Genomic DNA, 24,461 nt, shown 5'->3' on the forward strand with positions numbered 1-24,461 from the left:
GAATTTTTGTTTTCTTTATGTTGAGGTGAAATCCATGCTGAAGGCTTTAGCCTTTGATAGCACTTCATCAGTAAGTACTTCAAGTCCTCTTCACTTTCAGCAAGCAAGGTTGTATCATCTGCAGGTTGTTAATAAGTCTTCCACCAATCCTGATGCCACATTCTTCTTCATATAGTCCAACTTCTCTGATTATTTGCTCAGCATACAGATTGAACAAGCATAGTGAAAGGATGCAACCCTGATGCACACCTCTCTTGATTTTAAACCACGTAGTATCCCCTTGCTCTGTTCAAACTACTGCCTCTTGATCTATGTACAGGTTCCTCATTAGTACAATAAAGTGTTCTGGAATTCTCCTTCTTTGCAATGGTATCTATAATTTGTTATGATCCACACAGTTGAATGTCTTTGCATAGTCAATAAAACACAGGTAAACATCTTTCTGGTATTCTCTGCTTTCAGCCGAGTTTCATCTGACATCTATCAAGACAAATATAATAACTAAAAAAACACCACAAGCCAAAGATTTTATTAAACTCATTAATTAATGAAGGAGCCAGTAAGATGGATAGCCTGTTTAAAGAGTATCTAAGAAGTCAGGATATTTACAGTAATTTAATAAAGAAATGTTAGGATAAGATTGCAGGTTAGCTATAAACTGGTCAACGTCCAACAGGCCATAAATCTATGCAATTATATGTTCCACCGAACAGAACCTACTTGCATCTCTACTGGACAAAATCCACAAATTACAGGTAACTTTGCTAAGCCGGGGACCTTTGTCAATAGGAAACAATGAGATAAACTCAGTACATTCTACTAGAAAATCCTTCGGTGGCCTTGAAGAGATGCAGCACTCACTTTTTTTTGTTGCCTTATTTCTACACTTCAACTAATTTTTAGTGACACTGTTTCTCAAAGCAGGGATCACCAGGTATAATGCCTTTAAAATGCAGGGATTAAAAATCAATTTGTGTATACATTTTTGAAAGAGAAACTAATTTGTGCAGTAAACTTTCACCTAAAGCACAATAAAATTATTTTTTTAAAAAAAGATTCATAGAAAGTCTAGGGATAGAGATTAAAAGCAATAAGGAGTAGATAAATTAAAATTCAAGCCTGCCTTCCACAAAATGGAATAGAAGAGTTGGGATTCATTCGTTTAACATACACATATTGAGCCTTGACCATGGACGCCCAGAGCCCTGTGCTAGGCCGTGGGAGCCCAAAGCTTAATACAAAACAGTTCCTGCCCTATGGACCTCACAGTCTAGACAGGGAGACAGACACATAAATGGATAAATTACAACTCATCATGCTTAGAAAGAAGTAGAGATGTGGGGATTGTGTGGGTGTCAGAGATTGGAGTGGTGCTCTATGACAGTCAGAAACCCTTCACAGTGAAGGTGCTTTTGAGCGCATCTTGAAGGGCAGGGAAGACCACTCAGGCAGGATGTCAACAACTGCCCAGAAAAGAGTGCGCACGCGCATGAAGAGATTTACGTTTTTGGCTGGGGCATATATCTTATTTTCTCCTCAATTTTTACAGCTAATTGCAGAATTCTAAGGTTCTGTGGGATGTGGGGGAAAGAAGATGGGAGTGTCATAGTTGGAGCCTCTTGGGCAAGCTTGCAAAATTTTCTTTAAATATTAGGTCAAATTCTCTATAAAAACTCTATTTAAAACTTTTTGAAAGACTTTGAAGTCCCAGAGAAGCAGGAAGTTAATTAGAGTGGCTTTGATATCTCAGGGTATGTTTTAACAGCTGTTTAAGTCAGTTTAAACAATAAGAACTTATGTGGTTTGGGATGCGTCTGAGATAGTCAGCTTTGGCCAAAATGAAATATCACTGCATTTGAAAGCAACAGCAGTTGGCTTTAATTTTAGAAAGAGTTCAAGCCAAAAAGTTCTCTAAAACCCAAGAGAGGAACTTCTAAAGAGGAAGATTGCTCCTAGAGAATGTGTTTGGGGGTAGAAAATGAATAGGGAACAAATTATCTTAACTTAGTGCTTGGAGCAACACAGGGCATGTCAATTTCTGAACAATTCTCTTAAGGTGGATTTAACTAAGGGTATTTATTGGCAGTTATCATTTGTAAAGGGGTCAAATGGGGAGGATTAGCCTCTGTCAGGAGCACTTGAATAACACAAAAGGTGCCCAACCAATGTACATTTTCTGGGGATTGTCATTGTACTTGAATTAACACTTAATTTGCTTCCCTGGTCAACACCCTCAGCTTTCTTAACTTTTTAAAACTTCCTCAACAAATTATTCCTCAGACCCCGCCCCTGATGGGATTATCCCCATGCTGGACAAGAACACATGGAGGATTCCCGTGATGAGCAGCAAGGAGCTGCCTGTGAAGTCAGGTTTCAAAAGGCTCTGTGAAGGCCTGCTCTAGAAGCCCTGCGTGGGCGGCCTGCAAAGCTGCTGCTGCAGCAGTTGCTGCTGACGAGGATGACTGTGGTGGTGATGATGATGAGGATGTGACCTTTGGAGGGCTAATGTTTATGTGACTGGCACTGTGCTGAGTACTCTACATGTATTCTCATGCTGTAGGTATTTTATCCCCATTTCACAGATAAGGAAACTGAGGCTCAGACAGCTTCAGTAATGTGCCCGTTCATCCTTCCAACCACCACGTCCTTGGCTCCTATCTGGCCCCCCAACTCCTAGCAATTTATAAAATAGTATATTGCAGTCCCGCTCACCCTGGTTTTTACAGAGGGGCTTTTGGTGATGGACAATGGCTTGCTAGACAGATGACTGTATCTTCCTGTTCAAGAGAGACAAATATATCTTCTCAAAACTCTGCTTCAGACATGTCATACCAAGCTTCCAAGTACTCCTCATTTGCCACAGAATAAAGACCAAATCTTCTATGTGTATCACTTTCGGTGGGGAGAGCCTGGGGCCTAAATAAGTCTCTGCTGGCTGCTGTAATTGGGAATTGTCTTGTGAAGGCAGCTGTTTGCGCCTTAAAAAAAAGTGCCACTACTATAATATTTCTGGAGAAAAACTTGAATTTATTAAAATGAAATACAATGAAATGAAACTGCACAAGACCTCGCTTTGACAGCCCGTAGACTCACACTGAATGAATCGAGAAAAGATTGGCATGGGGCCTTGCACAAAGATAACTTGACTATTTTTTAAAGGTTCCAATTTTAGTGTAGTAGCTGCATGAAGGAGAACATTAAAATAGCTTTGTGAGTGGGGTGCATTTATAAATGAGGAACCTTGACAAAATGTCTGTGCTCAGACGCTAGCCTTCTACAATAATTAACTTGGTAAATTGTTGCCATCAAAATTTTTTTTTTTGGAATAGACCTGTATCTTTATTATTATTATTTTTTACCTTTATATACAGGTACACAAGTGAGTGTGCAGGCTGCCCAAGCCCAGCAGAGGAAAGGGTACCAAAGATGCATAAAAAAAACTCATGTAGAACATATAATGGAACTAGTACCTTTTCTTAAAAAACAGGCACTTTCCATACAAACAAGAGGGCTGTGACGAGATATTTTAGAGCTCAAAGTCTGCCACAAATAGGAGGTATGCAAATAAGGGAAAAGAGGAGGCTTGCAAGATTCTCTTTTATCCTTTTATCCTGCATTCACTGGAGTCTTGTCCGTTTCTCAGGGGCCCCTTAGTGCTCGTTGTCTGTGGGATGTTCTTTGGGGTCTCCATCACTTCTGACTTTACAGCTTGTGGTATAGGCTCTGACTCCTTCTTTGTCTGAGGCACTGAGATAGGCTTTTCTCTAGACCTTTGCTGCACAAATTTGAGTGGAAAATTTTGTTAAGGCCCACCTGTTGTTCCTGGAAAGTTGAGCTTGGTTCTCCTTTCCTTTCGATTTTATGTTTGGCTTTATCTTGCTTTTATGGATCTGTAAAGCACCACCAATAACTTATGGATAGATGATATTGACAGATATAGATTGCTTTGTCAAAAGCTGACTAAATTCCAAACACTAAAGTGTGTACTCTGGAGTTCATAACTGATTCCAAGTTTCTGTCTGAGAAATCATGTCAGCAATGGCATGTTAGTAATCAGTTAGCAAGATGACTTGGGTGGGTGATGGCCGTTGTTGCTTCCAAAGTCTAAAAAAAGAAAAAGAAAAAAAAAAAGCTCTTGAGCATGTAAAAACATGTATTCTGCTCCAACCATATAATTTAAGAATTCTAGGACTTCTAAATTTCCAACAGATAAATTTATGATTCAGCAATGAGAAATCAGAATTCCCAGGAATTCTCAGGAGTTCCCTAAATCTTAAGTTATTCTTAAAATACTTTCAATGTTCTTCATAGTCCTTGCTTATCGTTAAGGAAATATAAGAAAAATGTGTTTAATAAATAAGAGATACTGAGTTTGGTAGCTTATAGAAAATATTCAAATCTTTGAAAATGCCAGCAAACATTATTGGGCAGTATCTGAATAACATAGCATTGGATCTTCCAATTCTCCAACTTGGAAATGAAACAGACCACAAGAAGGTTGATGTCCTAAGCAGTAGTGAGCTGAAATAGACTGATATTGGCCATTTTGAATTGGACAAAATTATGGTCTACTCTGCTGGGAATGACAAATTGAAGAGGAATGGCATCGCATTCGTTGTCAAAAAGAACATTTCAAGATCTATTCTAAAATACAACGGTGTCAGTGATAGAATAATATTCATGCACCTACAAGGAAGACTAGTTAATACGACTGTCATGGATGGAGTTGTGTCCCCCCAAAATACCTGTCAACTGGGCTAGGTCATGATTCCTAGTATTGTATGATTGTCTACCATTTTGTCATCTGATGTGATTTCTCTCTGTGTTGTAAATCCTATTGCTATGATGTAATGAGACAGATTAGTGGTGGTTATATTGCTGAGATCTACAAGATTACAGAGTGTCTTAAGTCAATCTCTTTTGAGACATAAAAGAGAGATGCAAGCAGAGAGACATGGAGACCTCACACCACCAAGAAAGCAGCACTGGGACCTTTGGACCTGAGATTCCTGTACTAAGATATTCCCAGACCAAGGGAAGACTGATGCGTCACAAGGACCTTCCTCCAGAGCTGACAGAGAGAGAAAGCCTTCCCTGGAGCTGGCACCCTGAATTTGGACTTCTATCCTATCGGACTGTGAGAGAATAAACTTCTCTTTGTTAAAGCCATTCACTTCTGGTATTTGTTATAGCAGCACTAGATGACCAGGACACCGACTATTATTCAAATTTATGCACCAACCACTAATGCCAAAGATGAAGAAATTGAAGATTTTTACAAATTTCTGCAGTCTGAAATTGGTCAAGCATGCAATCAAGATGCTTGATAATCACTGGTAATTGTAATGCAAAAGTTGGAAACAAAGGATTAGCAGTTGGAAAATAAGGCCTTGGTGATAGAAACTATGCTGGAGATCACATGATAGAATTTTCCAAGACCAATGACTTCTTCATTGCAAATGTCTTTTTCCAAAAACATAAATGATGTCTATACATGTGGACCTTGCCAGATGGAAAACACAAGAGTCAAATTGACTACATCTGAGGAAAGAGAAGATGGAGAAGCTCAATATTTTCAGTCAGAACAAGGCTAGGGACTGACTACAGAATGGACCAGCAATTGCTCATATGCAAGTTAAAGATGAAGCTGAAGAAAATTAGAACAAATCCATGAGAGCCAAAATATAACATTGAGTATATCCTACCTGAACTTAGAGACCATCTCAGGAATAGATTTGATGCATTGAACACTAATGACTGAAGACATGATGACTTGTGGAATGACATCAAGGACATCACACATGAAGAAATCAAAAGCAAAACCAAACCAAACCAATTGCCGTCGAGTCGATTCCAACTCATAGTGACCATATAGGACAGAGTAGAACTGCCCCACAGAGTTTCCAAGGAGCGCCTGGTAGATTTGAACTGCCAACCTCTTAATCACTAGCTCTTAATCACTATACCACCGGGATTTCCATGAAGAAAGCAAGAGGTCATTAAAAGACAGGAAAGGAAGAAAAGACCGAAAGGATGTCAGGAAAGACTTTGAAACTTGCTCTTGAATGTCGAGTAGTAAAGCAAAAGGAGGAAATGATGAAGTAAAAGAACTGAAGATTTCAAAGGGTGCCAAGAGAAGACAAGCTATTATAAAGAAATGTGCAAAGACCTGGAGTTAGAAAACCGAAAGGGAAGAACACACTCAGCATTTCTCAAGCTGAAAGAACTGAATAAAAAATTCAAGCCTCAAGTTGCAGTAGTGAAGGTATCTATGGGCAAAATATTGAATGATGCAAGAAGCATCAAAAGAAGATGAAAGGAATACCCAGAGTCACCGTACCAAAAAGAATTGATCAACATTCAACCATTTCAGGAGGTAGCATATGATCAAGAACAGATGGTACTGAAGGAAGAAATCCAAGCTGCATTGAAGGGAATGGAGAAAAACAAGGCTCGAGGAATTGACGAAATACCAACTGAGATGTTTCAACGAATTAATGCAGCGCTGGAGGTGCTCATTCGTCTATGTCTAGAAATTTGGAAGACAGCTACCTGGCCAACTGACTGGAAGAGATCCGTATTTATGCCTGTTTCAAAGAAAGATGATCCAACAGACTGCAGAAATTATTGAACAATATTAGTAATATCACACACAAGTAAAATTTTGCTGAAGATCATTCAATAGTGGTTGCAGCAGTACATCTACAGGGAACTGCCAGAAGTTCAAGTCAGATTTAGAAGATGCTGAAATGAGGAATTCATTGCTGATGTCAGATGGATCCTGGATGAAAGCAGAGAATATCAGAAAGATGCTTACCTGTGTTTTATTGGCTATGCAAAGGCATTAGACTGCATGGATCATAACAAATTATGGATAACATTGTGAAGAATGGTAATTTCAGAACACTTAATCATGCTCTTGTGAAACCTGTACATGGACCAAGGGGCAGTTGTTAGAACAGAACAAAGGGATACTGCATGGTTTAAAGTCAGGAAAAGTGTGCATCTGGGTGGTATTCTTTCACCATATTAGTTCAATCTGTATGCTGATCAAAAAATCCGAGAAACTGGACTATATGAAGAAGAACGGGGCATCACTATGCAGATGACACAACGCTGCTTGCTGTAAGTGAAGAAGACTTGAGCAGTTACTGAAGAAGACCAAAGACTACAGCCTTCAGTATGGATTTCATCTCAACATAAAAAAAAATAAGAATTCTCACAACTGAACCAATAACCAACATCATGATAAGAGGCAAAATATTGAAGTTGTCAAGGATTCTATTTTACTTGGACCCACAGTCAATGCCCACGGAAGCAGCATCAGGAAATCAAACAACGTATTGCATCGGGCCAATCTGCCTCAAAAAACCTCTTTAAAGTATCGAAAAGCAGAGACATCACTTTGAGAACTAAGGTGTGCCTGACCCTAGCTATGGTATTTTCAATTGCCTCATACGCATGCAAAAGCTGAACAATGAATAAGGAGGACCAAAGAAGAATTGACGCCTTTGAATTATTGTATTGGTGGAGAATATTGGATAAGCCATGGACTGCCAGGAGAACAAACAAATCTGTCTTGAAAGAAGTACAGCCAGATTGCTCCTTGGAAACAAGGGTGGCAAAACTTCGTCTCACGTACTTTGGACATGTTAACAGGAGGGATCAGTTCCTGAAGAAGGACATTGTGCTTGGTAAGTAGAGGGTCAGCAAAAAAGAGGAAGAGCTACAACGAGATAGATTGACACAGAGGCTGCAACAGTTGGCTCAATCATAACAATGACTGTGAAGATGGTGCAGGACGGGTGCATTGTTTTGTTCTGTTGTGCATGGGGTCGCTATGAGTCGGAACCGACTGGACAGCACCTAACAACATCTTTGGATCTCCTAGCAAAGTAAACAGCCCAACACAGAATCACATGTTGAAGTTGCCAATTTAAGGACTTATTTTGCTTCCAAAACTTTAAATTTTTTTTGGAATACCACTCAAAGGATTTTAATAAAGTATGTATGCATCTAAGTTTGTTAATACCATTCTTTCTCTCTCTTTTTTTTTTTTTTTTCCAGAAATGGCTTAACATTGGCAGTAGACGGGACCAGAGACACACATAACGTGAAAACATCTATAAGCCAGACTGACTAACTGAATCAGGGCGTTTCTCTCCTACATGTTCCTGTCCCAGTTCCTGGAAATGTTGGCTGTAACCTTTGACTGCACGTGTCAGCTGCTCCTGCTCTTGCTTTCTACTTGGTATCAGTGGATTCCTTCATACCAACAATGTCTCTATGTTGATGGCTAAGCTTTAATTCTTGCAGGAAAATTATGATACTTTTTTCCATTTCCCCAATTTCTTGACTGATTTTTTCATGGTATTTGGAATTCAGAAAAACATAAAGTTCCAGAGAGATGTCAGGGAGAAAATCCCTCATGGAAACACTAAAGTATTCTACTGTTAATTCTCTGCACTCTGGTCACTTCATTATTGCATGTCCAGTCTGGAAAGGATCACTCATTCTGGAAGCTGTTCAAAATGGAGGTCCAGGAACTGTCAACCCAAGAAATCCCCAGTAGTTGAGCTCAGATACCCACTGCTGTGACATTCAATCCCGTTTGCAGGGTTTTCCTTCAGCAAACAGTTTCTTTAAAAAATGTAAAAGCTGAACCACAGCAAGCAGGGCAAATTCACAACTGGAATCGATTAGAATATATCCTTCATCTGGGAACGCTGTGGGCCTTTAATGAAAATGGCTGCTTTGGGTATGTTGAAGGGTTAGACATTGGGTACCTCATTTTCTCACAGGGTATGGAATGATTGTAAAGAGCAAGGGCACTAGTGTCAGACTGCTTGAGTTGAAATCCTGGCACTAAGTAGGTGTCAGACATTGAGACCTCAGTGTTCTTATCTGTATCTGCTTCACAGGCTGGTCGTGAGGGTTAAATGAGACGGTGCATGTTACAGTGCCCTAGCACATAATAACTGCACTAAGAAGAGCATGGAGGAGTCCCTAGGTGATGCAAATGGTTACCATGCTCAGCTGCTAACTGAAAGGTTGGAGGGTCGAGTCTACCCAGAGGTGCCATGGAAGAAAGGACTGGCTATCTAGGTCTGAAAAATCAGCCATTGAAAATCCTATGGAGCACATTTCTACTCTGACACACATGGGGTCACCATGAGTCAGAATGAACTCATCAGCAACTGGTAAGAAGAACCCACTGTTGTACTGTTCTCTTCTAGGAAAAGAACAGGTGGCATTTCTGACAGTGCATCCTATCAGCACTTCAGTTAATTATTCAATGGTCTAAATTTTCCTGGTGGCCCAATGGTTAAGTGCTTGGCTGCTAAGGGAAAGGTCGGCAGTTTGAACCCACCAGCAGCTCCGTGGAAGAAAAGATCTGGCGATCTGCTCCTATAATGATTTTAGCCTAGGAAACCCTATCGGTCAGTTCTACTCTATTCTCTAGGGTCGCTATAAGTCAGAATTGACTTGACAACGCACAACAACAATAGCCTGACGCTAGATGACAGGCAGTGCTGTTTACGGTTCAGAACTCTGCCACCTGTCTTGGCACAGTCGTTTTCTACAATGGCTTTGCTATGCTCAAGCTAAAACCCTCAAACCAAACCCAAAAAACTGTGCCAGGAAAGAATCTTACATCTGGTGACTCTTCATCTTGACACAACACCCAACTTCAGGAGGCAGTTTTTGACTTTGTCCGGAATGCACAGTCGGGGAGCAGGCTGAACTGATCGTGGGCTGAGCAGTGTTGATACAAAGTGCAATGCAGCCTCTCCCACTCTAAGACAGGCTTCTGAGAGGTTTGACCCACACTCTTCTGCACACTTTAGGTTGTGGGTGCAGATTTTATAAGACAAAAAGCCTTCTGGGTAGACTCAAAGATGTAGGAACTCTCAGATACGATTGCCTAATCTGACGTCAGTCTCTTGACTGTCCTCTTTCTTATAGGACAGTCAGTAAATAGTTTGCAGCAGTGGAAGAAGATTCTAGATTAAGAGTACTAGGGTAGACTTCAGCACACTCAAGTTTAAAACACACCTTCTCCACTTACCAGCTGTGTGACTTTGGTTGAGGTTCAGTTTCCTTCCTTATAAAATGGGGATCATAGTTGTACCTACCTCACGGGGTTTTATCTTGAGGTTTAAACAAATAATATATATGCAAAAAGCTCTTAACATAGAGTCTGAAACACAATAAATTCTCAAGAAATATTAGCTATTTTTATTATTACAGTCGAGTTGAGGAGGTATACAGATAATTTTTGGCATACTCAAATCTTGCATTCTCGAGTATATCAAAAGTAATTTTCCCATAAAAGGAATTGGAATGTGTGGCTAATTGCCTCTTGAACAACTGTCTGCTTTGCCATGAGACCAGAAGAACTGGATGGTGCCAGGCTACCAAACATTTTGATCAAGGATCCTATAGAGGAATCCCAAGCGAAGGGGGGTGGGGGTGGGGAATGCAGAGCAGAATTCAAATTCTAATGGACGCCAGGTTTTCTGGAGCTATGGAGGCTAATGAATCCCTGAATCTATTACTCACATAATCTTTAAATCTTAAACCAAAAATATTCCCTGAAATCCCCTTAAAACCAAAAAATAGCTTAACTAGTAAAAATGCCTTGAGCATTATGGGACAGCAGTGGGTTTAGGTTTTTTTTTGGTTTAGATATGTAGAGGTTCATGCCACATGCCTCTCCCTGACAACAGCTATGCATGCCCTGACAATTTGGACTGATGACAAGTCTTTTTTCGCTCTCTAATAGAGGGGTTATGCCTTCATTTTTGCCTCTATGTATGCAACACTGGGCAGCTCTTGCCTTCATTTTATGATATTTGCTTGTCTGCTGGCAGCCAGTGTTGGAGTTATTGGTTCAGAACTTGGCCCAGAAGTCAGAGTCAAACCACAGCTCTGCTACTTACTAGGGCTGCAAACCTGGGAAAGTTGCTTACTTTCTCTCAATTTTCCCATCTGTAAAATGGGGACAGTAACAACGCCTAACTCATTGGGTTGTTGTGAAGATTAAACGAGGTAAAGTACTTAGAACAGCAAAGGTTTAATGTTAGCTGCTTAATATAATTATTCAAACTTGGGAGAGTTCCCTGAGTGCTAATAATAGCTACCACCATGCTAAGAATGTGCATACTGCCCATTATCATCTCTGATTCCCTGGCTGTGGTTTGATTCCTTTACAAACATTTCTTGAGTGCTTAATTTTATTATATGTCACCCAGTGTGCTAAGGGTCGTGGATACAGAGAAGAATAAAACACCAGTAGCTCCTGCCCTCAGGAAACGTCCACTTTGGTAGATAGACATATAGTTTTGTTGTTGTTTGCTGTTGAGTCGATTCTGACTCCTGTAATCCTATAGGACAGAATACAACTTCCCCATAGGGTTTTCCAGGCTGTAATTTTTAATCTTTACAGGAGCAGGTCGCCAGGTCTTTTCTCCCACAGAGCCGCTGGTGGGTTCAAACATGCTGACCTTTTGCTTAGTATTTGAGCGCTTAACCATGGTGCCACAAGGGCTCCTTAGACATATAAACAGATACATTCAATTTAATGTGCTAAAAATGCAGGGTTCATTAGGAGCCGGGAGGAGGCATACCTTGCTTCACCTGATAAGTAAAGGAAGGAAGAGCAAGAGTTAGCTACATGCAGAAAGTTGGGAAAGGATTTCCACGCAGGGGGAACACATGGATATAAAAGGTGGGAGATGACAATAGGGGTGGGAGGATCTGTGAAGGTGTCCTCACAGGTCTACCTCAAACACCCCTGAAACTCTACCCATCTTCTGCCCATTAACTGAGAGAAGGAATAGATTTCTGAGCTGTTACTGTAACACCTTGCCACCCTTGAGGAAATGTTTTGGCTGAAAGGCAGTGCAGAGAATTAAGACTGCTGTAAAGTGGCATACTGGAAATGACTGGTTAGTTAAGCCTCGGGGTTTCTCATGGCTCAGGGTGTCACTTCTTGTTCCACTACAGGAGTTGGTCTGGCTGAATTTTGAATGGAGTGACACCTCATGATGTCCCTTAGCATAGTCTTTTTCCAGCCTAAGCTGAGACTGTCTAAGGAAGCTTTCCGTATGTTGCTTTATCTGTACGCATTCTCTTTGTGCTTCGATGGAAAACTCCCCCAAAGATGACAATCATTGAGAGCTTCCTGTGTGCCAGGCACTGTGGGAGAGACTTTTTGTGGCTTATATCATTTACTCTTCACAACAGCTTTTTTAAGGTAAGTGCTACAGTTACCCTCACTTTAACTGTATGGGAAACTGAAGTATAGAGAGGTTTTGTAACTTGACTAACAACTGACTCGGGGACTGGACCCAGGCTGCCTGTCCGTAAGCTCCATGCTGTATGGAATTTACCCAGGCTGAGTCTTGCATTTCTAACTGAAGTAGCTTCACTTTGGAGGCTACTTCATTTAGAAGGCCTTGAAACCTTTAGAACCTTTAGGAAAATTCCTCAAGGCTCAGAGGAAAAGCAGTTTTCAGTTACACCCGGTTTGTGACTATATTGGTTTCTGTCAGAAGGGAGTTTGAATTGTCATCAAAAGTTACAGTCGGAGGTAACTTTAGTATCTGGAGAAATAAATTGGAATCTTGTCTTAGTCTCCCCATCTGTTGTTCAAAGTAAAACAAGCCAAAAAAAAAAAAAAAAAAATCCAAAAAACAAAACTTACACCAAAACTCAATATGAATAACTGAAGAATATGAATAATTGAATAACAGGTAATTGAAGGTCTGTGCTGCCTAGAGAAGAGTTGGGGGAGCTTGAGCCCTTGTTTCCACTAAAAGGGCTCCATGAAGCCATTTTAGATAGATAGATAGATAGATAGATAGATAGATAGATAGATAGATAGATAGATAGATAGATAGATAGATAGATAGATAGATAGATAGATAGATAGATAGATAGATGATAGATAGACAGATAGAAAGATAGATGGTGTGTGAATTTATATGTTTACTTGTTTAATGTAAGTATCTCTCACTGAAGATTTACCTATGGTAGTGTAGATACCACATCTCTTTGGCTCACCTGTTGCCCTTGTGTTAGTACAGTGGTGCCTGGCATGTAGAGCCACTTCATAAATATTTTCTGATGGATAAATACCACTGATAAGAAAATTCCTTCTTTGACAGTGAAGAAACTCTGGGTATGGAGTAAAATGACCATGGGCTCGTTGGAGCAAAAGTTAGCCCTTATTTTCCTGTGGTTACTCCAACTGCTGATGTGGCATCTTGGGATTTGCTCCCCCCTCTATAGAACATGCAGAGTCACAGAGCCGTGAGTGAGGGTGCTCCCTTGTTAATGAAAAGCCTGTTTGACTGGTCACAGTACTGATACTTAATTTCTCCTTTATAATGTTCTGTGCTTTCTAAACTTTTTATAATAAACACATATTAAACACGAATTGCTTTTACAATCAGAAAAAATAATTTTAGAATATTAAGTTGGTTAACAGAGAAGAGGCAATTTGAATGCCAAGAGTGACCCCAAGTATGTGGACCTTCCTAGTCTTTGTGCTGAGTGGCTTGTTCCAATGACTTTGGGTTAGACCTGGGGATATTTCCAAAGGAATACAGCTCTATCCTGTGAAGGTCTGCTCATTTTCCGTTTGCTTATTTTTATCACTGCCCAGACTCAGGCCCAGCATTGGAGACCTTCCCTCACTTGTCTCCAGTCCATCTATCTATCATTGTCTCCTGTGATTCCAGGCAAAAATGGCTAATGGCCCACTACTCATGCCAAGCCAATCCCTACCTCTCTGGTTTTGTCCACACAGTTCTCTCTGCTACGAAAGCTTTTTTCCTTTCTCTGTTTATCAAAGTCCTGATATTGTCTTTCAAAGGTCTATTTCATACCCACGTTATTCAGTCACAGATTCATTCATCCATTAACAAATATTTATGAAGTGCCTCTATAAGCTAGGCACCACTGGACTAACACAGGTGTAGCAGGTGAGCCAAATAGATGTGATATCTACACTTCCATAGGTAAATCTTAAGTGAGAGAGACTTACATTAAACAAGTAAACATATAAATTCACACACCATCTATCTATCTATCTGTCTGTCTCTCTATCTATCAATTTCAAATGTGGTAAGTGAAAGAGAACGCCAAGGTGGCCCTAGTATAGAATGGGTAGTCAGGGAAGATCTCTCTGGAGAAATAGTCTTAACCTGACATACAAAGGATATAAGTGGAGGGCTGTGGGAATGGTGAGGGCAGAGCATTTTAGGCAGAGGGGGCCGGCCCTAAGTTAGAAAAGTCTGAGGAACTGAAAGAGGCTCAGTGAGGCTGGAACAGAGTGAATGACTAATGACCACCATACTATTTTCCTTATATATTTTTTGTCTTCCTCCACTAGAATGTAAATTTCATCAAAGAAGGATTTTTTGTCTGATTTGTTCACTATTTTATCCCTAGTGCCTAAAACAGTGCTTCAAGCATAGTAGGCACTCATTGAATATTGTCGAGTGAATGAATGCATGAGTGAATGAATAAGCAATGCAATGAAAGAACGCTAGAGAGGCAGGCAGATATGAGATTACATAGGGCCTGTGGGTTACGATAGGTGCTTGGATTTTATTCGTCATGCAGAGGGAAGTGACAGAATTTTTAACAGAAGAATTACATGATCTGAGAAATGCTTTTAAAAGATCACTCTGACTTTAGGGTGGAGAACAGATTGGAAGCCAGCAATTGGGGAGTCAACTTAAAGGGCTTTTGCAGCAGATTGGTGGAAGAGGCTATGGAAAAGCTTATTGCTATCAAGTCGATTTCAACTCATGGCGACCCGATGTGTGACAGAGTAGAACTGTGCTCCACAGGGTTTTCGATGACTGATTTTTTGGAAGTAGATTACCAGGTCTTTCTTCTGAGATGTCACTGGGTGGACTCAAACTTCCAACATTTCAGTTAGGAGCCGAGAGTGTTAACTGTTTGCACTACCCAGGGACTCAGGCAACAGTGTAGATGGATAGAAATGGATGAATTCACGCTATATTTCGGATGTGGGAATAATAGGGCTTGCTCATGAATTTGGTGGCAGACACTAAAGATTGAGCTCTCATTTTCCATTGTCCCCTTCTTCTTTACTAATACAATACTATACAATATAAATTATATAAAATTTGTAATATAAATGTTGTTTGGGGATGACAATATGCCCAACCGCCTTCCCCATCTGTATTTCCCAGCTTCCTTTGCAACTGAGGATGATCATGTGATATACAGTTCTGGCCAATGAAATGTAAGAGGGAATTGTTGGGGAATGCTTCTGGGAAAGCCTTTTAAAAGAAAGTAGATTCAACGGCAGAATGCCTTTTTGCCTTTGCTCATCCCCTTCTTGCCTGAATTGCAGATCTTGGGGTGGAACAGTTATCTTGAGAGCAAAGGACAGTAAGCATAAGGATAACATTGCCCGCTAAGGAAGCAGAATGTGATCTCTGATGACATTCCAGAGCTACCGTACTACCCTGGACTGCCTATCTTTGAACTTCTTATATGATAAAAAATCCAACTTCTATTTGGTTAAGTCACTGTACATTGAATTTTGATTGTATCCTACCAACTTTATTACTAATTGATTCAGATTGGATGAGGGGAAAGCAAAAGATAGGAATTACAATTACCTTGGTTTTTTTTTGTTTTTGTTTTTTCCCCTGAACAACTATTTAAATGAAAGACTGGGTAAAAAACAGTTTTTAAATGGGGCTGGTGTGTGTACGTATATGTGTTTGTGTGCGCATCTCTGTATGTGAAAGAGTGAGAGGGAAAGAGAGAGAAAGAGATGGAACTCAAGAACCCAAGACTTCAGTGTGGGATATGTTAAGTTTTAGATATCTGTAAGACATTCAAGTGGTGATGTTAACCAAATAGTTGGTTATATGACCCTGCCATTCAAAGAAGGGTCTGGAATAGAGATAGAAATCTGGCAGTTGTCAGCATAGAGATGGTATTTAAAGTCATGTAAATGGCTGAGATTTTCCAGAGCAAGAAAGTAGAGATGGAAGGAAAAAAGGCCCATGGCTAAACCCTGACTGTCAACATTTAGAGAGGAGGAGAGGAGGAGCTGTAAAAGAGATTCAGAAAGACTAGCCAGAGGGGAGAAATAGGAGGGCAAAGTGATGTCAAGTAAGCGCCTCCTGCAGCTTCTTGGGCCCATCCCTTTTTTTCATAGGCTATTTGTGTTCTGTTGCGCCCACTTAGTGGTTTATACATCCTGTCTTGAGATGCTATTTATCTTCCTTTGTATTGCCCTCTTTCCTTCTGTGACGAGACCTTTGGTCTTCAGGGGTCACATCCGATCTCTAGAAGTCCCCATACCAGGCACAGCAGTTTACCCTGAGGTGATGCTCCATAAGTTGTTGGCAATGATGACCTGTCCTCACTCTGGTCAGGGAGAAAAAAGAGGATGTTTAGACAAAGAAAACTGGCTTGAAAAAATGGACAATTAGAAAGTATGCTAAATCCCAGTTTGGAAGGGCTCCTTGAGCAGCTTGTAAGAGCATGAATCACTGTAGGTCATAGGGCCCACCAAAATTTAGAAAGACTAAGAAAAAGATGGTGCTGAATCTAAGAAATCCACTGAAACAGGGTTCAGGTGAGTGAGGGTTTTGGTGGAGAGGGTGACTGAAGGAAACACCCAGGGCTTATGTGGGAAGCTGAGCAGGAAAACACAGAGTGTTCTTAGGGCTGGGACGAGGTCATGATGACTGCTGGGGTGAAATAGAAGAGAAAGGCACTGTGAAACTCTGGTTACATGTTAATTCACAGTCAAGGCATAGCTGGGTTCTAGCAATTTCTTACAGTGGTCTTTGGCATAAAGGGTTGATGAACTCTCATGGAGGCCTAGGTTGTGGGACAGAACGGTAGCCCTGGGCTAGAAAGCTAAACTCTCATGATCACTAATTTATTCATTCATCCATTCATTTATAGTTGATATGCAATTGCTATAAGACAAGTCCTGGGGATGCAGTGGTGCAAAAAATATCCCTGCGTGTATGGAACTCTAGTGAGGGTGGGTGATGTGTACGAGAGAACAATGACTAGAAAAAAATAATGAACAAGATAATTTTATATAATGATTAGAACTATGAAGAAATTCAGACATGGCAATATGCTACAGCTAGAACTACTCAAAGCCAGATTTATACTTCTGTTCCAGACTCTTCTTTGAATGACAGGGTCATATAACCAACTGTATCAGGATCACTATGAGTATAAGGTTGCTATGGGTCAGAACTGACTCTATGGCAACATGTTTTTTTAACCAGGATCATATCACCTGTGAGACACCCCAGACCTACTGAATCAGAACTTGCATTTTAACAAGATCTCTCATTATTCTTATGCATGTAATATTTAAGAAGCACTATGTGAAAGAATGCTTGGGCTCCTTCAGATTGGGTAGTTATGGAAGGTTTCTCTGTGGATGTGATGTCTGCGCTGAGATCTGAATGACGAGAAGCCATCCATGTAAGATCTGGGAACAGAACATTCCAAGAAGAGGGAACTGAAAGTGCAAAGGGTGGATGAGAGCAAGTTGGTATGTTCAAAACCCAAAAATATCTGTTTCCTCAACATGGACCATTCCTCTCCTCTCTCTTTACCTGGCCAGTCCCTACTTAGCTTTCAGATCTCAGCCTAAATCTCATTTCCTCTGGGAGTCTTCCCTGTTCCCTTAACTCCCTTCCCGTACGCCTTCACAACTCTAGTCTTGTATGAGAGTAGCCTGGCTAATTTTTTATCTCCCCAGTGTGTCTGTGATCTTGGTACTGAGCAAGTAGTGCCTGTGAATTTGTTCGATAACAGTTTGAATGAAGGCGAGAAACCTAGAAAGATGGAAGAAGGAGGCTATACAAGCAGCCATACTACAGCTTTGCTGAGGGGCAAGATCAGTAGCTCTTGAAGTTGCCTGGCCTTACCTTGGGGAGAAGCACCCGCACCCTGCTTTCTGTGCCACTAATTCTCACCCTTCTTCTTAACCCTCTTTGCTTTGAGATCTGTGGTCAGATGCTTCCTAAAGATTTCCTTTCAGCCAGGGATCTGAGGTCCAAGAGAAGATAGGAGCTACTAGAAAGAATATGCAATGAAATAATGCACGGGGCTAGATGCAGTAATGTAGTTGGGAACAAGCGACTGTTGGAACTCAGACAGGGGCTACAGCACCAAGTCTGGAGGGATTTAGAAAGTTCCATTTGAGCTGGCTCTTAAGGAGGAAGAAGATTTTTTTTTCAAGTTTAAGGGGGATGATAGGAGGTGTGGTAACGGTGCTGGTGGAGTGGGGGTGGTGATAGTGGTGGTAATGGGGTAGTTATGGTGGTGAAGGGGGTGGGGATGGTGCTAGTGGTGATAGGTGGTGGTAGTTATAATGATGATGGTAGTAGTGGTGATGGTTGTGGTTATGGTAATCATTGTGATAGTGAAGAATATTCCAGACAGGCCTCTGAGCATAAAGTCATGAAAGATTCTTAGGTCCAAAAACTGGGGGATGCTCACTTGGTAGGGAGGCTGCAGGTAAGATGGAAGGTAGGTTAGAGCCAGAGGTAAGAACCATGGGCCAAGATGGACCCGTTTTCATGAAAAATTTAAGTAGGTGATGGACTTGGTTAGCTTTGGTGTGTGGAAAGAGAACTGACAGTACTGGGGGAGAGGGTATTGCCTGGCATAGTTGCCTCTCTGATTTTATAATTGTCCAGTTAGACACCAAAAGGGGAGGACCAAAGGAGTGTATGAAATATGCACAAATTGACTTCCCTTTAAACCCAGAACTCTAAAGATAAGAAGAATTTCCCCTTTGAAACAGGATAATATGAAAATCACTCAAGAAAGATATTTTGTTATCTCGTTTATGTAATTGTTTTCCTTTACTCACTCATTCATGAATTCCCTTACTCATTCAAAATGTTTTTATGGAATGCTTGGACTGTTCAATGCCTAGGGTATGGTGGTTAAAAAGAACTGTAAATTGCTTCTTTGGCTTCCAAGGAGCTTGTAATCTGATGGAAACACTGTAGGAAGCACTCAGGACTGAGTGTCAGCAGTCCTGCATGCTAATCCTAACTTTGCAACAGATAGTGTCCCTTTAACTTGTTTATTCAATACTTTTTTGCAGAGTCCTTACTGTGTTCATGGCACTGTATTAGAGAATGAAAGGATAAGCAAAATAGTTCTGGCCCTAAGAAGCAAGAAGTTTACAACCTAGGGAGTAAGCTTCTCCAGACTACTGTACTCCTCCACTATATTCCAAAATAACAACAGAAAAAAAATCATTGCCATCGAGTTGATTCTGACTCACAGTGACCCTGTAGGACAGAGTAAAACTGCCCCGTAGAGTTTCCAAGGCTGTAATCTTTACAGAAGCTGATTATCATATCTTTCTCCCAGGGAGCGGCTGGTTGGTTTGAACCGCCAACCTTTCGGTTAGCAGCTGAGTGCTTAACCATTGCACCACCAGGGCACCATTCATTTATATTATTTATGTATAAATGTGTGTGTATGGATGGGTAGAGAGGGGTTGACCAGATGATGTCTAAGGTCCTTTACAAATTCAATATTTTATGACATAAAGATCCAAGATTTTAAAAGACCACTTGGCTTACAAATAAGCTCAAAGTTAAGTTCTACCTTTTATGCTAGCTTTGCTTGATGGCCAAAAAAATAATAACAGCAACTTCTTTCACACCTGCCTCTTCACCCCATACATACTCACAGCATAAATTATCTAGGATCAATGCAAAATGCTTATGGTGGATTTGTGTGTGTGTGTGCGTGTGTACATGTGCAGCGGGTAGTGGTCAGTCAGTTTTCAAACCTGGGTGCAGGGCATAAGGCTATCCAAAAGATTTTCAGGACCCTGAAGGGTGTGGCTGGGGAGCATAGTCATATAATGAAAGACCCAGTTATTCTGTATTTGTGTTGGAGATTGTGGTTTGCGTGGCTGTGGGAACTTTAACTTTCTGACTTTCTGTGTCACCGAAATCTCAACCCCCCAAGTGTGTCGAAGCGACTTCTCTGACACAGCACATGTAACTTGGCTCCCTCCTGATGTATGTTTTTCTTGTTCTCAGGAGAAAAAAATGGCCTAAACAATCCTCATGGGCCAACGGTTGAAAACGTATTTGTTTTGGTTTTGTTGAGCATTTTCCCTATTAAAATGTGAACATTTTGAGGGGAAGAGAGATCCCCATTGTATATGTTTGATTCATTTATGCTTAGCAAATCAATTGTTTCAAGGAGAGACTTTATGTCCAAGAAGGCTATAGAAAGCTTTACTGCCCCTTTCCTTTCAAACAGGAAGTTGCATTTTGCCAAAAGTAAACAAATGTGAACCCGGGAAGGTTTGTTTAGTTTGTAATGCTGACTTCAGGACCTGAGAATGGAGTCTGTGCTTGGCAAAAATGCTTTCTCTGGGATCTAACTGGGCCAAAATGTTCTCTGCTCAGGACCTGGCCTTTGCGCTTTGGTAAACATCCTCCTCTCACCAGCCCACAGAAACTCACCGCCAAAGTCTCTCACAGCTTTGCTTATTTATCAGAAACTTTCTAAAGCTGATGGCAACTTGCAAACATAGCATCTAGCTCCATAAAGAAAGTTTTCTGGAGAGTGGCCACTCTATGGAAATGGCCTGAGGTTTGGAAATCTCAAGGGGTGTTAATGCAATTTGACATTCTAAGTGCTTAGGCATGAGCTAGCCCCTCTGGGAGATGAAGCTTCTAGAAGAATGACTGTTACTACCCAGCTAACATAGTGGTACTAAGCACTTTATACGACTGATCTCACGTAATCCTCACACAAGTCCTAGGAGGCAGGCACTATCATTATCTCTAATTTACAGATGAGGGAACTAAGGCTTAGGAAGGGTAGGTAACTTGGCTCAAGTTCACACAGCTAGTCAAGTAACAAAGCCCTCTGATCTTTTTGTCTCCTGGTTTGGAGTTTTTAACCAGTTCATGATCAATATCTGAACCTCAGGAAGTTACAAAATACTTGCGGGAGATCCCCATGATTCAGGTAAAGAGCAATGGATTACAGGCCAAAGAATTAAGCAAGTAACATTTAAAGTTTTTAATGAATGAATTTAATGTAGAGCCTGTCTTGTTCCAGAAGGATTTAAGGCCGCTGATATAAACCTGGGGAATATCTGGTAAGTGGACGCAATGAAGTCTAGAGGAATCTGGGATGGTTCTTGGAGGAGACAAGACTCTAGTTGGCTCCAGAAGAACGAGTGGAAATGGGATGAGTAGAGAACATTTCTGATTTGGGGGAAACAGAATAAACTGGTTTTTAGGAGGCTTGCATTTAACTCGACCGCACTGGGGTACTGGGTGCATTTGAAGTTACTTCATGAAAATCCCCTTAGTGTACCCAGTGACCCTCTTTGAACCTCGATATTGTATTCTTTGAACTCTCCTATGCTTGACCAGGGATGGATTAACCAGTAAGCAAGATACGCATGGGCTTAATTGGGTGTATGTACTAATCTGTAGTGCACAACTTCACCTGTTTTTCACATGTGTGTATCTTGCTTATTGGGTAATCTGTCTTTGTGCTCAACAGATACTTTGTCCCTGTAAACACGCAAGGAAACATGTAACCTATGAAGGAACCTATCACTGAGAGCCAGTGGCAAAGCCATTGAGTATTGGAGCAGAAATCCATACACCTGCACGCATCCTCAACCCCCTCACCTGTCATTAGCCAATTCTCTCTGTGTCCTGGTGGCTCTAGTTTCATCATGGCTCTGAAAACATGTTACTGCTTAAGTGCCATCTCTACTGTACTTTACAGACATGATCACTAATCCTTACAACTGCTCTCCTAGGGTAAAATGAGATTGTCCTCATTTCACAGCTGACGAAATTGAGACTGAGCGAGATCAAGAACTTTGTCCAAGTTCATACAACTTCTTGGGGAAAGAACCAGGTATGATGACAAAGTCCATGTTCTGTCCACTATATCTTGTACTCTCCTTACAACAGACCAATTTTAACTAGTTTTCTGGATTCGTTTTTTTTCTTTGAAGAAAATGCTTATGTGATGTTAACAGCTTTAAGTACTGTGGTGGTCTGGAGACGTGAACAACTCGGTGCATTTTCTTTTTTATTCAATCTAAGGTGGACGTGGACCTCTGGTTTCCCTCGTAGGACCCCCCACCCCCCCTGCCCCGCTGCTTTTGAAGTGTCTCTCTTTTCTTCATTCAGGAGACCAGATCAGCATCTCTCATGCAAGGTCTGGCTCCATGCCCATCTCACTTTTGCAAAGAGTTTAGCAACATCTGCTTTGCCCATTAAAGTGATTTTTCTCTTCCTGGCCCTGAGCCTGTGTGCTTGCTGCAATTGATTACCAGCAATTTCCTTCCCAAACTAGAGGGTACAGTAAACTCTAAATTGAATTGTTGCTCACTGGTCTCCTTTGGACCAATGCATGTGGCTTACGTGCAAAATGGTCAAGTCACTCAGTTCCCAAATCTGTAGACTGATGATTCTGGTTAAACACAGGGGAGGACCTGTTGAGTGACATTTCCCATTTTTACACAGTGGTCTAGGGTTGTGGTCATCTCTGGGTTTCTCAATTTCAAACCTAAGTTTGGGGAAGGGGGTGAAGTCACCTTGGTTACGGCAAGGCTATTACTGGTATTTTCACACCCTCCTTTCTTTCAGTCAAATTACGATGGCCTCAGGAGTAGCTGACTAGCAACCTTACTTAGGCGACATCTGAGAAAAAATATCTCTGGCTCTAGAAGTAGCTTACAAAGACCTCAGAAAGATGTACGTCATTCTATACATTTGAAGGCAACTCTGAATCCCCATAAGTGGTTCATACAGGACTTCATAATAAAGCAAAGCCAAAAATGAGGCTGAGATGATGTCCTTGGCTTGATGCTTCATCATTTATCTGAATGGTAGATTCCTGCCAGTTGCCCTCAAGTCATTTCCAACTCATGGTGACCTCACGTGTGTCAGAGTAGAACTGTGCTCCATAGGGTTTTCAGTGGCTGATTTTTTGGAAGTAGATCACCAGGCCTTTCTTCAAGGGAACTCTGGGTAGATTTGAACCTCCAAACTTTTGGTTAGCAGGCAAGCGCTTAACTCTATGTGCCACCCAGGGACTCCTGGTAGATTCCTAGTCATCCTTTAAGACACAGTCTGAATGTTACCTGCCAGGAAGCCTGCTCTGCCTTCTCCAATCTGATTGGTTTTCCCACCCACACCACTTTGCTCATGCATCGATTACTGCACTTATCACCTTTTATTGCATTTCCCTGCTTACATCAAGGTGTCCTCCACCAGCCGGTGAGCTCCTTAGGGGCTGGTGGTCGGTTCTTATTCTCCCCTGTCTTTGCAGTACCTAGCACAGTGACTACCACGTAGTCCTCCCTCACTGAAAGGATGAGAGAGGGAAGGATGCCGGTTGCCTTGTGAGAAGTTTTTCAGTTGGTACAGTGCTCTGAGCGGTTTCTGAAGTGTCTCTCCTCCCCCACCACTGTGGCTGCTTTGACAAAAGGACAGTGAGGAATATGTTGCTTATTTAGAGAAGCGGAACTCAGGAGCCTCCTCCAGCACATACTTCTAAAAAAAAAAAATTCAAAGGAACCCATTACCGTCCAAATTGCTGCTGCTTATTAGAGGAGTTAATTCAAAGCTAGGTGTCTAAAATAAGAAAAAGGCAACACAAATGACTAAATCCTGTCATCGTGGCAAATGCTTTTAATCATTTGAGTCGTTGCATTTTCTGTTTCTTTGAGGAGACATTCTCCATTTCCATCGTGATTGCTGACGGCAAACCCACCTGTATCAGCAACACTTCTGAAATGATCATCGCCAATGAGGCTGCTAATATCCTATTCCTGCAGAACGCTTTACAAACATCTTTAGCACTGAGCTGGAGGCTCTTTGCCTTTATTTCTGGAAGACATTTCATTTATATTATTACCATAGTAGGAAATAATAGAAAAAGCACCCATAAAAAAACTCATTGCCATTGAGTCAATTCTGAATCAGAGACCCTACAGAAAAGAGCAGAACTGTCCCATAGTGTTTGCAAGGAGCACCCGGTGGATTCAAACTGCTGACCTTTTGGATAGCAGCCATAGCACTTAACCACTACACCACCAGGGTTTCTGTAGAAAAAGCAGTGTTCCAAAAAGCATGCCTCTTCACCAAGTAGAGGCTGAGTTGAACCTCCAACGTGCTCAGGGAGTCCTAGTTTTTTTAGCTTCTAGAAAGGCCTTACGAGTTGCTGTTGGGTCGATTCTGACTCATAGTGACTCCACGTATGTCAGAGTAGAACTGTGCTCCATGGGGTTTTTAATGCTGATTTTTCAGAATTAGATTGCTAGGCCTTTCTTCTGAGGTGCCTCTGGGTAGACTTGAACCTCCAACCTTTCAGTTGACAGGCAGGCGTATGAACCTACTCTGACA

General features: G+C 41.2%; 1 pseudogene; it reads right to left on the bottom strand.

Moving 5' to 3' along the window:
• Positions 1-3,546: 3,546 nt before the first annotated feature.
• On the bottom strand, positions 3,547-23,267 carry LOC126059993 (mediator of RNA polymerase II transcription subunit 6-like; annotated as a pseudogene).
• Between the last annotated feature and the right edge of the window lie 1,194 nt (positions 23,268-24,461).

Source organism: Elephas maximus, chromosome 16 (genome assembly GCF_024166365.1).
Source record: "Elephas maximus indicus isolate mEleMax1 chromosome 16, mEleMax1 primary haplotype, whole genome shotgun sequence".
NCBI lineage: Eukaryota > Metazoa > Chordata > Mammalia > Proboscidea > Elephantidae > Elephas > Elephas maximus.